The 14907-nt window shown below is 45.8% G+C and overlaps 1 protein-coding gene across 1 annotated transcript in view; it reads left to right on the forward strand.

Annotated features, from left to right (window-relative positions):
• GRXCR2 (glutaredoxin and cysteine rich domain containing 2) overlaps nt 1–14907 on the forward strand; it is a 63866-nt gene that overhangs the window by 41686 nt on the left and 7273 nt on the right. The window lies entirely within an intron of this gene.

Genomic DNA, 14907 nt, shown 5'->3' on the forward strand with positions numbered 1-14907 from the left:
TAAACCATATGGAGGTCAGTTCAGAATAGAATTGGCATAGGTTAGCATCTGTCCAGAAGGGAGTGCATTATTTTAAAATGAAATGTAAATAATACTCCCTTGAGAAAGCATGTTGGAGATTGTTAAAGTGGAATGAAAATAGGATATTGTGCAGTCAAGATGGGCAGAGATGATCTTGATTTTCTTCTGGATATTTAAAGTAACATGTATATACTGCAACAGATCCATAGCCAGTGGCTCCCTGTTGCTTCAGAATTGCCACATGCTGCATAGCTTGGCTTCTTGGGACTTTATGACAGCAGCAGAGCAGAACTCAAAAGCAAATAAAAAGAACACCAAATGTATTATTTTTTTAAATATCATAATTTTTAAGCCAATCTCTTGATGGCGGGGGGACTCTTGATTTTTGAACACTTGGGGTTGGCAGTGCTGAGTCTCCATTAGTTGTTAACAATAGAGGGCCTACGCCACTCATTTGAGAAGGTCTCATTCCATTCAGTAGAGGGCAGCGTGCACACCCCCATCCACATTCAAGTACTTAATTTGGCAAGAGAAAGGCCAGTGGTGCAGTCACGTGGCTGAGAGCATCGCTGGTGCAGCACCTGGGTTCTGCTCTGCGTGTGGGGTCCTCAATGTGCTGAAATGGCAGCAGAGACTGGGAAGTGAGACAGACTTGAAGCTTGCCAGCAGGGAGGGGTAAGGAGTGGGGATGGGGATGACGGAGGCTGGGGCTCCTGGGGGGGGATGGTAGGGAAGCTCTCTTGAGGGAGGGAGTAGGTGTAGAGGCTAATGGGCCAGAATGATGGGGTGGACATTGAGAGGGGAAGAATCCTAGGAGCTGATAAGCCTAGGTCAGGCTCCTACTTCAATGCCAGACGTTTTCTTTCTCTTTCTACTTTTTGGCTTCTTTCTTTCCCCTGCTTACAGAAAAGAGCCCTGCTTTCAATAGAGTTATCTTCCATCCCCTTTTAAGATAAATAAAACAATAATATAAGTTGTTGGCCATTCTTCCTTCATTCCCAGAGAAAGCAAGTTCTGACCAGGCCCTGGAGAGGACTAGCATGACAAGCTAACTTTGTTTCTTTGATTGTATCATTTCTTAATTATTTTTGAGGGGTTTGTTTGGGCAAACCTTAAAAATCCCCCTCATTAGCAGGGAAATTTACCCACAGGAAAAAAAAATAAAATAAAAGCAACTGATTTTGTTCAAAACATTTCTGGAGAATTTAATGCTGGCAGCCTATCACAAACTCATCAGCACCCCCACTACAAAAATTGTTCCAGTACCCCACTAGGGTTGCCAGGTGTCTGGTTTTTGATCTGAACACCTGGTTGAAAAGGGACCCTGGCAGCTCTGGTCAGCACCGCTGACTGGGCCATTAAAAGTCCACTTGGCATGGGGTTGGCAGGATCCCTACCTGGCTCTGTGTGAATTCCAGAAGCATTGAAATGTCTCTTGGCTCCTAGGCAGAGGGATGACCACGGGGGCTCTGTGTGCTGCCCCCACCTCAAATGCTGGTCCCACAGCTACCATTTGCTGGGAATCACAGCCAATGGGAGCTGCAGGGGCAGTGCCTGTGGTTGGAGGCAGCATGCATAGTCTCCTGGCCGTGCCTCCGCCTAGGAGCTGAGGGTCATGTCACCACTTGCGGGGAGCCACCTGAGGTGAGGGCCACCTGGATCCCACACCCCAAAACTCTTCTGCATCCCAACCCCCAGCCCTGAGTCCCCTCCCACACCCAAACTCCCTCCTGGAGCCCGCACCCCATTCCATGACCCAACTCCCTGCCCCAAGCCCTGTTCTGCATCCAAACTCCTTCCCAGAGCTTGCACCCTGCACCCCCCATGCCTCAACCCCCTGCCCCATCCCTGAGCACTTTCCTGCACCCCAAACCCTCAATTCTGCCCCCACCCTGGAGCCCGCACCCCCAGCTCAGAGCCTGGAGCCCCCTCCCACACTCCAACCCCTTGCCTCAGCCTGGAGCCTCCTCCTGCACCCCAAACCCCTTGGCCCCAGCCCAACCCCAGAGTCCACACCCTGGCCCAAAGCCAATACCTCCTCCCACACCCCAATCCCCTGCCTCAGCCCGGAGTGCCCTCCCACACTCCAAACCCCTCACCTCCCCCAGCCCAGAGCCCCCTCCTATACCTCAAACCCCTCATCCCTGGCCCCACCCCAGAGCCTGCACCCCCAGCTAATGCTCTCACCCTCACCCCCTCCTGCACAACCCTCTGCCCCAGCCTGATGAAAGTGAGCGAGCGAGCAAGTGAGTGAGGGTGGGAAAGAGTGAGCAACAGAAGGAGGGGGGGATGGAATGAGCAGGGGCGGAGCCTCGGAGAAGGGGCAGGGCAGGGGGCAGGGTCTCGGGGAAGAGGCGGAGAAGGAGGTGGGGCAAGTGTGTTTGGTTTTGTGCAATTAGAAAGTTGGCAACCCTACTGCTCATGTACTTCTGGGGATCTGGGCCACAATGCATTCTCCCCTCCCTAAAAATCTTGTTGCAGTCAAGGAGGGGATTGGATGTGATTTAAATTAAAATGTAGAGAGACCAGCTCATGAGGTTTTGTCACTGTTGAACCCAAACCCTGAAATCTCTCTGTCATTTGGCCTCACACTTAGGCTGTAAACCCAGTCTAAACTCAATCCACTGCAAAGATCTCTGGCTTAGTCCATACCTGACTACCTCACATTTCTTACACTACACCGAAGCCATTGCTGCTCTGTGCATAGGGTGACCAGATGTCCCAGTTTTGTAGGGACAGTCCCGATATTCGGGGTTTTTTCTTATATAAGTGCCTGTTGTCCCCCACCCACTGTCCAGTTTTCAGCTGTGTTGTGAGCTTTTCTCGGACGTCATCTTCAGAACTGCAGCCCTTTCGTCAGGCCTGGGGATGGGTTGTACTAATTGCACTAATACCCAAAGCTTGGGATAGGAAGTAGAGATGAGGGAGCTTGTTAGTTTTTCTTCTTGCCAGCCTCTTCCTTTTCATGCCTGTTAAGGCCCCATCTCTTTCTCTATTTTCTGCCTCCTGCCATTTTTTTTCCTTTGTGCACTGAAGAATTACAAAATATCCCCCTGGAATTACCTAACAAAGCCTTAACCTATACTGATAACCTTTATTAAGAAAAGAACAGGTTTCCAAGAAGCAGCAGACACGAGCAGCTGTCTAACCAGCTTCTGCAAGCTGGTCTCAGCTCTCCTCAGCAATTCTTTGCACAGGTCTGACCACAGACTTCAGTTACCTAATTAAACCCAGATGCAAATGAGAGCATTATTTGCAACAATATATCAATGTTTATGGTTCCCAAGTGTTTCTAGCCAACAGGAGCACAACAATTCTTATATTAATGGCCCAGGCTTCTGTCTAAAACGGAAGATTGGCCACTGAAGGAAGCATATTTTTCAAAGTTGACTGAAAAACTACAGTTCCTGACCACGTGGTGGAAAAGCTCTGAGTGGGAGGGTTGTAATGGGGTAAAGCCCCCTAACTCAGCATTGAGGTACAGTTTATAGGAGAGTTGGAGTTAAAGTAACTCAAATGTATCCTTATTCCATTGCATTACGAGACCGGAGGTTCAGATATCTGTTCCTAAGTGTTTCTTTTAACCTATTACTGTTATGTAAATTAATCCTTACAATTTAGGGAGATTTGGAGAATTAGATACAAATGATCTCATATCAGTCTAATAAATAAAGACAGAATAGAGACACAGAGAGAGAGAGAGAGAGAGAGAGAGAGAGATGTTCACATGGTTGAAAAATACACTGTATTTGGCAAGATTGTAACATAGGTTCCCTGACTGGCATAGACAGGTTACATTGTCTGGACATCATGTGATAATCATGCTCTAAACCCACGCCATGTAAGGGCTAGGCTATATCATGCCTTGGTCCTTAGGGAAAAAAAAATCAATGTCCATGCTGGTAAGGGAAACTGCTCTAGAACCTTGCTAGCAACAGGTTGTTCTGCTAGCACAATTTACTGATAGTGGAGCATGTCACTGAGAAAATGAAAGATTGGAGTATCTGATTTTGAAAGCAGGCCTCAGCCTGATGCCTGTTTTTGTGGATGCAGTAACATGCCAACACAACTGATGTCACTCAGGTCCTGTCTACAGTGCAATTGGAGGTGTGATTGTAGGCCTATCTGTGCTAGCTTTCATCTAGCTGGCATGGCTAAAAATAGCAGTGTAGATGTGGTGGTGCCGGCTTCAGCCACCTACCCAGAGTTCCCTTGTACAGCCCACACCGAAGCCTGTGCCACCGCAGCTTCATTGCTATTGGCTAGAATAGCTAAATATATCAAGCTAGCTTAAAGCTAGTGTGGCTATGCCTACCTGAGCTGCAATGACACCTCTGATAGCAAGGTAGACATACCCTTTGATGTCCACCTCCCTGACTGAGGATTGCATAAAAACTACATTGTGAGAACAAAATTAAAATTAAGCTTGAAAGGTACACAAAGGGAAGGCAGGTTTTTATAGCATGGCTGAGAGAGCAGCAGAAACACTATTTGTTTGGCTACTCTAATCAGCTGCCCCAGGCTATTGGAATCAGGAGTTCAGGGGGAAGAGAAATAGAAAAAGCAGAGAGTTACTCAAGGGGGCGGAGATGGTCCATCATGCTGGAGGGTCAATCAAAGCCCAGGAGTGTGCATTCAGTTCACACACAAATGGAGCAGTTTGCAAAGGATGGAACTTATTTTGGTTTTCACAGATGCTCACTCTCACACTGAGGGAAAGGTAGGTCTTTTTATAGGCGTTTATTTTAAAGATAAAGAATATCAGAATTTCCTCTTGCTAGCCAGCTGGCAGCATTCTCCCTATGCTTGTATGCAGGTCATTGCTGAACTCTGAAGCAGTTTACATTTTCCTTCCATTGCTCCTCCTTGTGTACACTAAAGGAATCGACATGTTCTCAGAAACACCCGAATAGGACCCAACACTTCCTCATCTCTCTGACTATTGTTTAACTAGCTCTGATGTGTTTTCTGAGTTAGGTTTCTTGCCACTTTGAAATAATTTTCACTGATTTCTGTTTCTTAGTGGCTTTAAGCCTGTGTGCTGTAGTTGCAAATGTGGTTTTTTCCCCCTTCTCTGCTGTCATGAGCATAACCTCTCAAACCATGATGGGTTTCACTTTCACCAGAGATACCTCCAGTTTCTGAGGATGGAACTGGAGTCTCTCATTAGGGGGTTGATTCTGCCAGCTGCTGAGTGCTCTCAACTCTCTTTGATTTCAGATAGCATCTTGCAGTTCCCTCGTTGTACATGCATAACCAGGGCAATGAGCAAGCGAAGATAAGGAGTTATTTTCTAGTTGTCTCACTGGATCAGATTCTGCGTTTGATTACACATGTGCCCTTTAATAAGGCTGCATGGGGATAATGGGGACAGAATGTGGCCCTTTTTCTAACAGACATGAACAAAAAGTTTGAATACGAAGGATCTGGGGTGTTTAAGCAAATCAAAGAAAAAGGATTAGCAGCTACTAATAATCATTTAGTGATCTTTTTTTTCACTGCCATCAGGACTCGTTGGGCATTTCTTGGGAAACTGAATATATCTAATCAGTAGCTACCACTATATAGTAAGACGTTTCCATAAAAACGTGGGAGGAAAATAGAAGACTAATAGCCACACTTTCAAAAATCTTAGCAGGAGGTGCACTTTAGGAAGCTTTGGCTTGGGCATGGGGTGAGCATGTATATTTTTGTTTGGATGGACTGTCCATTTCAGCAGTACATACTATTGCTATTAGGCTTTAATGCAGGAGAAAAGCTACCTACTTGCAACTACTGGGATTTGCTTTTGTAACACTTTCTGAAGTGCCGCTCTCTGCCCCGTTTCCCTTGGTTCTTGTGCTCTGCTTTGGACCTTCTGCAGTTACTCTTGTGCAATTTCACATAACGTTTTGCTTCCAAGGGGAGAAGCCCCCTTTTGATGGGGAAAATGCGCGGAAGTGCACCGTGAAGAGCAATCCATTTTCTGTCTGCAAAAGGGGCAGAGCGCCTGCAGCTCCCATGGACTTTGGACAGAGCTGTCCCTAGGGTACAGCGAATCAGAGTGGCCACCCCGGACCCCACGCTTTGCGGGGGCCTGCGGGAGGGAGGCGGGGATGTGAGGCTGGCAGGCGAGTGGGTTGAGGAAGCAAACTGGGGGGAGTGAGGGGCAGGTGGGCAGGGGGGCAAGGAGGAGCCTCCCCTACCAGATCCTCCCCCTAATGCCTCCTGCCCACCGGTGGGCCCCACCGATTGTGCCACCCCCTCCCTCTCAGGGCCTACCGTGGATCAGATGTTTTGCCTGGAGTGTCAGGAGATGCTGGGGGTGGGGGGAGAGGTTCAAGGGCTCGGGGGAGGGGGGCAGAACTGGGTAGGGAATAGGTGGGGTGGGGGCAGGAAGAGGCGGGGGTGGGGCCTTGGGGGAAGGGGTGGAGTGGGGGCAGGGCCTGGGTGCTCCCCCTGGCAGATTAGAAACTCAGCGCTTATGTCCCGGGCCCCGCGCCCTCCCTAGGGACGGCACATCCAAAAATCACACTGCCTACCGTTAGGTGCCTAACTTTAAGCATCCAGGTTTGAAAATTTGGGCTCAAGTTCCTTTCCGGAGCAGCGCAAATACTGTAACACATTTTCCAGGAAAATTATTGTCATGCTATCTGGAGTGACTCACACCTGCGACTGCCTACCTTAGGCAGACTGTCAAAAACAGGGCAGACCACCCCAAACTGGTGATATGTTCTATAATTAGATTTCACCAAGCCAGTAACAAATGTGAACTCCTGGATCACATAAGTCTTACTATGGAGTCCCAGACTCTCCAGTCTATCTTGCCACCCCAGCAAGCTGGACTTAGTGATAAATGGTCCCTTACACCAAAAATCACAACTATTCAGGTTGCTTCCAGTCCCAAGAGACCAGTCACTTACCTTACATCAGTTTGTATCTTAGATCACACAACAAAGACAATGCCTGCAGCCAATTCTGTAATAAACTAACTAAAGATTTAGTAACTAGGAAACAGAAAAAAGAGAATCATTTACAGGTTAAAGCAAGCAAATATACGCACACAAATGAGTTACTATCTCTTATTCCTTAAAATGACAGAGATGGTAATCTGTTAATTCAAAATGTCTTTCCAGGGAGACCCAGGGCGAACCCCGGGGGATCTCTGCCTTCATTCAGTGTCTCTGGCCCTGTGAGAGTTCAAACAGCAAAGAGACAACACATTGTCTTGTGACTCTGTTTTATGTTTGCATTCGGCCTTCCAGTCCACAAGACGAGCTTCCTTGCATGTAGCATTTCCAAGGTGTGATAGGGCCATTCACCAAGCCTTGTACTGTGCTGTTTCTTAATGGCCCGTTTAATCTGGGTAGGTCTCCTTAATGGGTGAGTGCGGGGATGATTCCTGTGCCTGGGTTCACAAGATCAGAGCAAACATGTTCAAAGTTGTTATAAAGCAAAACTTCCCTGTTTCCTTATCGCATAGAATACCAGCATGACAGGTGAGATTAATGCATGCAGCAACATACAAGCATTTCTGAGAGTCTAAACCAGTGGTCCCCAAACTGTGAGGTGTGCCCCCAAGGGGGTGGGAAGGAGCATTCAGGAGGGATACGTGGCAGGGCCCAAGCCAGCTCCCATAGGGGGTGGGGAAGAAGTGCCACCCAGCCCTGCTCTGCCCCCAGCTTCACTCTGGTCCTGGCCCCAGCCAAGCTGCAGCTCCACTCCACCCCCAGTCCAGCTCTGCCCTCATTCCCTCTCTGCCCTCAGGCCCCAGCTCCTCCCCCATCCCCACTTCTGCCCCCAGCTCCATCTTCAGCCCAGGCTCCTCTGCTGAGCCACTGTGCTGTAATGTGGGGGAGGGGGGAAGTGCGGACAGATTTCATTACTAGTAAGAAGGGGCGCGATAGGAAAAGTTTGGGCACCACTGCTCTAAACGCTACATACATTCTTATAAGACTCATACCTGTTTTGAATAAAACTAACATACAGGTGAGCTGGTTAGATTTCCAGCTATGAGTTTCTCAATTCTTAGCTAATGCCTATGGCCTTGGCCAGAGCTGGCATGTGGTTTACCAGTGTCACAAGCATCAATTCACTTCAACCCAGTTCACACAGCTTTTGTGCGCCCTCTCCGTTAATGATAACGAGTAAATTCACTGGCAGGAACGTTTGTGGAACCAACAAAATATTAGAGACTATTCAGAGACACCAGCTGTTGAAGGTCTAAGCTGTTGAAGGTCTAAGTATTCACATGGGAAAACTCATTCCAAGATGTAAGGAATTATCCAGGCAGGAAGTAGAAATAGCAAGAGGCCTGGGCTATATAACCAGACCTGGAAGCCTGGGTATGTACTCCAGCTGTTAGGACGGTCATGCTGCCAGGGCTTCACTGGCATCAGGGGCGGCTCCAGGCCCCAGCACGCCAAGCGCGTGCTTGGGGTGGCAAGCCGCAGAGGGCGCTCTGCTGGCGCCGTGAGGGCGGCAGGCAGGCTGCCTTCGGCGGCTTGCCTGCGGAGGGTCCGCTGGTCCCGCGGCTTCGATGGACCCTCCGCAGGCAAACCGCCAGAGGCAGCCTGCCTGCCGTGCTTGGGGCAGCAAAATCCCTAGAGCCGCCCCTGACTGCCATTGTTGTTTGAGCTAGTTAGATCAAAGGTAGCTCAGGCATGTCTACATATGCTGCAATCACATGTTTGATTTAAACATAGACATACCCTTTGACTCTGTAAAACACCTAGCACAAAGGGATGCAGATCTTGGTTGCTACTTTAATAGTAGTAATAAAGAGTAATGATAATTTTTGAATAAATTATTTGCTCATCTATAGTCCTGATGTGTGAACATTTAAAGGTCCCATGACACTCTGTGTAAGGGTAAAGCTTGCAGTGATGTTCTTAGCCTAAATGTCCTCTACTTGCACTGAACTTTGCACTGTTTCACGCCTCCTTCCTAGGGCAGAAGTGGCTGCATTTCACTGATACTATATTATTTGGGGGGCATATTTGGATGAAATGTATTATCTACATTTAAAAGGTGATTTTCATGTGGCTACAGCTAAGTGTGCCTTGGTGGGGTTAGTGATTATATTTAGTGTTCTATAAGCTGATCCATAGAAGCAAAGCTGATTTATCATCTCATCGCTCTAATCTAGCACTGGGCAAATGTTTTAAGAGAAAGACCTAGTCCACTCAAACCAGTTGTATTCATGTAGGAAAACCCCCAACTTAACATTACGATTGAGGTTCAGCACTTGTTCTGTAAACATCACAATCTCATCGCACTAGGAGGATCTCTGAGTTGTGATACATTATGTACAAATTATGTACAGTGTTTCACCTACCTAGTCTGATGGGGCCTCATTCCTGGAGCATGTGGTGGAGTTCCGGCTCAGTTTGAGGTCTGCTGAAATTAGCAAAGAATATCCACATTTCTTCTAGTTCATTTTACTTTAGCTAAAAAGGGTCTGATCCATCTCTCTTTGGGCCAACTGTTGCCCACCCTTACTTAGAGGAGTACTGTACTCTCTCAATTGGATCATTTTCTTCAATATAAATATATGCAGAGTAATACTACTCAGCATGAGTAAAATATGGCCCACTAAAACAATGGCAATTCTCTCATTGACTAATGGAAGCAGAACTGGAGCCAGAGTGAACATTTTGCTTCTTCAACTCCTACTAAAAAACACAGAACGATGTCTGTTGGGTTAACCTGAAATGGGAAACTGTTTTACAGGGTTTTCCCTGATGCCAAACGGAGGTGTAATATGCTGAATCACTGTGTTTAGGAAGAACAACGAGGAGTCTTGGTGCCACAAGGACTGCTCGTTGTTTTTGCTGATACAGACTAACATGGCTACCACTCTGAAACCTGGGTTTAGGAAATGACTCTCTTTGGTATAGCATTTTGACACATGTACTGGATTTCTGGTTCAAGTCTGAGCCCATCTATAATAATGGGAGACCCCCTTCCTTGGCAGAGAAGATGGCTCCCAGACATCTGTTGCACTTATGCCTTCCTTGGGCAGGTGGGTATAGGGACGTCTGAGATGAGTCATTCCCTAAGTACATGCTCTGGTATTATGAGATAATACAAAATTCTTGTAATCAGCATAATATCTTCAGCAAAATTAGCTTCAATGGGTAAAGTGAAATTGTCTCATCCTGTTTGACAGACAAGTCACCTTTTCCTGTTTCTGATTCGCTGAGTGTCAGAACAATGACATGGTCAAATCTGATAGTCCACAGGCTCAACGGCAGCTGAATAGTGGGGTCAGTTTAAGGATGTCAGATTTTGCCAGTAGCTGTCTTTAAAAAGGAAGTAAGCTTTTTCTTTAATTCTTGTCATCATCCCTGTGGGATCAAATATGCTGGGAATTTTCTTTTTACTGGGTAAGGATTCAGAAAGAGGTAAAGATTAGATGCTTTAAAATTTAGTGACTGCAGAGAAAAGCCTCTTAAAAAGTTGGTTAGTATCCACCAGGCATAGTAGCAAAGGTGGTGATGGTGAGACAGTCCTGGGGTTTGGGGAGAATGCTAAGTATAAGGTATCTAGGGCTAGAGTTGGGCAAAAACCAGTGTCATTTATTCAACCCTCCATCCTTCAAACTTGGAGATTTTAGGTAAAATTGGACCCAGATCCAGACACATCACCATCATTTTGACTGTGCAAAACTAAAAGCATCCCAAATTTGCTCATCTTCATTCTGACACCACTTGCTGGAAGCACATTATCCTAGGAATAAAATGGAATAATGCACCATTATTCCAGTGCAAGACTAGCTGAGTGATTTGAAAAGGCCAATTCTGAGAATTCAAACCCTAACTGTTAGAAGGTTCTTAAATACACAGAGCAAATACAATAAAAAGATGATAAAGGGAAACTGCACCCAATTCCCTTGGTAAAGTATCCAAAGTCCACACAGGGCAATAAAAATAAATTTCTTATAACGTATGAACAATGAATTGCAATTGAAATCTAAGTGTAGGGTATTAAAATATGCACAGTGGGTAGAGTTTTCAAAGAAGTGCTCAAGGAAAATTTTTAAAAGCACCTAAGTGAGTTAGGAGCTAAAATTTCATTTAAAGTCACTTAGGTGCATTTGGAAATGCTATCCACTGGTTCTTCTTGCGTTTGCTACTGTATGTCCCACTTATACCCTTCAGGAGTGAATTTCACCTCTCTGAGTAAACACCTTTCCTTAACTTAGGATGGTTTGTCCCCTATGGCAGAGGAACCCGGAGGGGAAGCTAAGAGTAGAGGAATCTCTCTCTTTCTCTTACATCTCCTCCTCCACTGACAATTTAAATTTCCTATGGCTAAAATCGAGTGCCCTCTATTTCTTCCCAAATGCATTTGCATTTCTCCCATTCTCTAACACTGTTAATACCCCATCCACCCTACCCTTCAGCCTCATAACCAGTCATTGACTCCTTCCTTTCCTTCTCCCCACACATTCAGGTTATACCAAAACATTGACATTTTTTCTCCACATTTCAAAGATTCAACCTTTCCTCTTGAGCCTGACAGCTAAAACTCTCGTGTATGCCTTGATATGGTGTCTTCTATCTCAGTTACTCTAAACTTTTCCTTTCTGGCCTCCTCAATGCCCCCACTAGCCTCCTGCCCTTCCATCCATCAGACATGTAACTGCTAAAATTAGCTTCCAGAGCACTTCCGGATCTGAACACTTTTAGGGCTTGGCTACACTTGAGAGCTACAGCGCTGGTGGTGGCTTTACAGCACTGCAACTCACTCCCCGTCCACACTGGCAAGGCACATACAGCGCTGTATCTCCCTGGCTACAGTGCTGGCTGTACTCCACCTCGACGAGAGGAATAAAGAGAACAGCGCTGCTCTTGCAGTGCTGGGGTGCCAGTGTAAACAGTGATTAATCTTACTACACTGTAACTGACCTCCGGAACCTTCCCATAATGCTTTTAAAGTAAAGATAACACTCTTTGTTTTGTTGTGATGCCTCTCTTTGTTTTGTTGTGAACTCGGGGCTCCCGGAGCTGCTTATCTAAAAAATAAACACAGCTCCTGTTTGCTCGAGCAGAGGCAGGCAGAGGGATGAATGTCCATAGCTAGTGATTGCTTGAAGAGAGAAGCAGCCTGGGGTGGGGGGGGGTCCATTTTGGAGCAGCTGCTTATCTGGTCTGAAGGCTATTTGCATTTAGTGAATGAGAGAGGGGTGAGGGAAGGGGTCGAAACTTTTAAAATGATTGAAGGTTGGTGCTGTGTATCTTCCAGTCCTTAGAACTTGCAAGGCAGGGAGCTGACACAATGTAAGCTCCAAAAATCCACTCTCTCTCTGTCTCCCCAACGCTCCCTGTCACACTCCACCCCACCCCCCTCTTTTGAAAAGCACGTTGCAGCCACTTGAACGCTGGGATAGCTGCCCATAATGCACCACTCCCAACAGCGCTGCAAATGTGGCCACACTGCAGCGCTGTCAGCTGTCAGTGTGGCCACACTGCAGCGCTTTCCCTACACAGCTGTACGAAGACAGCTTTAACTCCCAGCGCTGTACAGCTGCAAGTGTAGCCAAACCTTTAGTCCCTCCTTCCCCACTGCAGCAAGTTCTTGCTTTCAAGCTAGCTTTGCTGCTTCCTACAGATCTGAGCTAGTCTCTTATCACATTACCCTTTATCCCCTCTGCTGGGCCAGTGATGCCAGCCTAGATACCCCATTTATCTTGTCTCCCATAACCTTTCTTCATAGCACCCACTATGCATAGGATAAAATGCCAAGTGCAACAGGGCCCTGATCCTCATTGGGTTTTTTTTAGAACAACTGTAGTAATGGAGAGGATGAGGTTATAATTCCATTCCTAAAATAATAGGGCCAAAATGAATGTGTGGTGTATTTAGCTAGACAATAATGATGACTCTCTCATGAATCAGACAGCACCTATAAATGACTATGGAGTTTATCAGCAACCATTTTATGTTCAAGTACAGATTGTTACAGAAGGGATGGTCACACTACACTGTGTCATGGATTCTTTACTTTTGTTTCCTGTTCTCTTAATCTAAAATAAAAATCATCAGACTAAAGTGCCTTTGTAAAGTAAGATTCATATCAAATTAATGTAAGTTGGTCTTTGTGTATAAAGAAATGGAACAATACCGAGGCTCAGTTTATATGGTATGTATTTTAAACACAGGTGGTGACATCTAATTTGAAATAGAAATGCACTAGGATCTGAGCTGCATGATCACAAAGCACATTCATTCTGGGCAGAGAGGTTAGATTTTTAATTTTTATGTGAAGTAGGAGGTTGGGATGAAGATGAATATTACAGTCTTTTTAGTGTGTTTTTGAAATGAATGGGGTGTATGCATACAGTATGTGGGCAGAATATTTGCCATTTAAACCTATGGTGAAGGTGATATTTGCTTATTGCAAGGCTCCAGAAGTGCAAAGGAACTCACTAAAGCAGCACTTGTCAAAATGGAAGACGCTTTCGATACATCAGGGTTATACTTGTAGGAGGTCTCTACTGCACAATTTTTTCTCCAGGCACCATTTGAATGCTTAGCGATTCGTTAATATGTAGCCTCCTGGGTTGTCTTTCTAATGTTTCATAAAGTAGTCATGATAATATAATATAATGAATCTGTTGAGAACATGTTGCTTTAAAAAGCTCTATTTTTCAGCCATGGGGAAGATAGTCTGGGAAGGATGCAGACAGAAAGCTTAGTTTAAGCACCACTCAATGAAATCACATTTAATTATGAATACAGTTTACTGTAATATCAGGGATTCTAAGCAAAAAGTCAGAGATTGCAGCTATTGCTCCAGGTACTTCATGTAAGTAGATTGTTATAGGATCTTTAAATGCCAGGTGACAGTTATTCTGCTGATGCATTTTGCTACTTAGCGTACATCTCCCTGGACATGAAAGAAAAGCCTGAAATGCACAGTTGGGAATGGGAACAGTAAGGCCTAATACCTACTTTACCAGAGCAGTGAAGTGCATGCCACTAAGACATAGGCAGAGATCCTTGACAGTGCCCTCGTACTGAAAAGCAAGAGACCTGAGGCTAGCTGCAATATGGACGGGGGGCATTGTGAATGCCAAGACGTTAAAGGTGCTTCAGTTGGAGGCTAAACTAGGACTCCTATCAGATACTGTAGATATTTGCTACAGTTACCAGTGCCTTACTGTTGGAGCTACCATGGGGAAAAAAAATAGCTGCATAACAGCTGTAGCAATTGCTGTTTTTCTGCATTGAAGAAAAGAGTTCAGGCAGTGAGGATCTTGGGCCTGATCCTCCAATGCCTTGCACCTTGTGTAGTGTAAAGTGAGTGCACCAAATCAGACCTACTGTACAGGCATAAATGACTACACAAGGTGCAGGGCAGTGGAGAATCAGGCCTCCTGGGTTTCTTGTGGTGGTGGGGAAGTTGCCTTTAAAAACAGATGAGCAAAACCAGACTGGTTAAAAGGCCCAGCAAGCCAGTGAGAATTACAAATAGGGATTTAAAGCTAAAGAAAGAGACAATCTTAATTAGATCTCCACCAAACTGTAGAGAAACACATTTGGATTAAAATGAAATAGAGCTTTTTACTTCTAGGTTTTCAGAGCAGGAATGGGGAGGAGAACTATTTACATATGCTATTGGAGTAGATGGATTGCTTTTCCTGAGAACTTGTCCTCACAACTTTCAGCCTTTTCAGAAAACTACTAAAAGCTGCCCGTGTGGTATATTTGGGATGATTCTGATCACAATATACAGAGAGAGGGTTCCCATGGCTAGAGACCGAGTGCGGTGTGTCCCAGTTTAATTTCATGCTTCCCATGTTAATGCCTGTTCGTGTTTGTGAACCAGCTCATCCATCATTCAGGGGAGTTCAGTGAAACTTCCTTATATTTCACCACCACAATTACATTCCATTTCATG

Source organism: Mauremys mutica, chromosome 8, assembly GCF_020497125.1.
Source record: "Mauremys mutica isolate MM-2020 ecotype Southern chromosome 8, ASM2049712v1, whole genome shotgun sequence".
NCBI lineage: Eukaryota > Metazoa > Chordata > Testudines > Geoemydidae > Mauremys > Mauremys mutica.